The following is a 1,865-nucleotide window of genomic DNA, read 5'->3' on the forward strand; positions in this document are numbered from 1 at the left end:
TACATACCTGTGCATGTATATAATTATATCCACATATTTGATACATACCCACTTATGCATATAATTTCACATATTAGGATGATTAAATATAACAATTTATCATGCTATCACATAGTCATTTATCAAATAATCACATACTAATTACCTCGGGTGATAACCAGGATCCAGTTATCACATTATCCACCCTTCAAAATAATTTTGTCATGGAATTCCTTTAATCAAAGAGCCACGGGTACTCTGATTTCATTTTCGATTCCAATTCCCAAGTTGCTTCTGGTCCTTTGTGAAATTTCCACTGTACTTTAACCAAATTCATTTCTTTGTTTCTCAACACTTTGATCTTTCGGTCAATTACGGCTTCTGGTGTTTCCATAAAGTTCAGCTTACTGTCCAGTTTAACCTTTAGAAACGGTACAGCTAGACTCGGATCAGCTAAACATTTCTGTAGGTTCGATACATTAAAAGTGTTGTGAATCAGACTTAGTTCTTCTGGTAGCTCTAACTGATATGCTACTGTCCCAATTCGTTTTAAATGGCCGGACATACCTTGGAATGAGCTTATCTTTCTTTCCAAATCTGATGATACCTTTCCATGGAGAAACTTTCAGCATCACAAAATCACCTACACAAAACTCAATTGGCTTTCGACGATTATCGGCATAACTTTTTCTGGCGATCTTGTGCTGCTCTGATTCTTTCACGGATCTGTTCAATCTTTTCTGAAGTCTCTTGAACAATTTCAGGACCCGTCAATTGTCTTTCACCTACCTCGTTCCAACATAACGGCGTTTGGCATTTACGTCCATACAATACTTCATATGGTGCCGCTTGGATGCTGGAATGATAACTGTTATTGTATGCAACTCTATTAACGGCAAGTGATTTTCCCATGTTCCCCTGAATTCTATGACACAACTTCTCAACATATCCTCGAGAGTTTGGATAGTTCTTTCACTCTGCCCATCAGTTTGCGGATGATAGGTTGTGCTTAGTCGGATTTCAGACCCCAGAGCTTTCTGCAAACTTTCCCAGAACTTTGAAATGAAACGACTATCTCTATCAGAGATAATAGATAGTGGAACTCCGTGTCTGGTTACAATATCTTTGATATAAACCTGAGCCAGCTTTTCTAAAGAGTAATTCTCTATTATAGGTAGAAAATGCACAGATTTAGATAGGCGATCAATAATTACCCAGATCGCGTCATACCCCTTTTGTGTTCGAGGTAACTTCATGACGAAATCCATTGTAATGTGATCCCACTTCCACACAGGAATTTCTAAAGATTGAAGACTTCCATATGGCTTCTGATGCTCAATCTTAATCTGTAGACAAGTTATACACTGTTCTACATATCTGGCTATATCTCTCTTCAATCCGGGCCACAAATAAAAAGGTTTCAAATCTTTGTACATCTTATTGGTACCTGGATGAATAGAGTATTGGGACTTATGACTTTCATTTAATATAGTATTCCGGATATCCCCAAAACATGGTACCCAAATTCGCCCTTGAAAGCACATAATTCCTTCATTGTTCGGTTCCAGAGTAAACAACTGTCCTTGCTTATGTTTAATAAAGTTCGACCAATGCTGAATCTATTCCTTTTTCTTCTATTACTTGATTACATCTCGATCTTTGCATCTGATGAGTAAACAACTAGTATATATACACATATTACATATGTGTATGTATGTATATATATAGTAGAAAATTCAAATAAAAAATAAATATCATAGAAAAGTAAGAAAGAAAAGTTTATACGTGAGTCAATAAAAAAAATTCATTTAAAATACAACAAATTCCTTAAGAAATAATCCATAGTTCAATTTGTTGATCCCAGATCTCTCAATAACACTTATAAT

The sequence above is a fragment of the Cynara cardunculus genome, unplaced genomic scaffold (assembly GCF_001531365.2).
Source record: "Cynara cardunculus var. scolymus isolate 2C unplaced genomic scaffold, CcrdV1 Un_Scaffold_5462, whole genome shotgun sequence".
Taxonomy (NCBI): domain Eukaryota; kingdom Viridiplantae; phylum Streptophyta; class Magnoliopsida; order Asterales; family Asteraceae; genus Cynara; species Cynara cardunculus.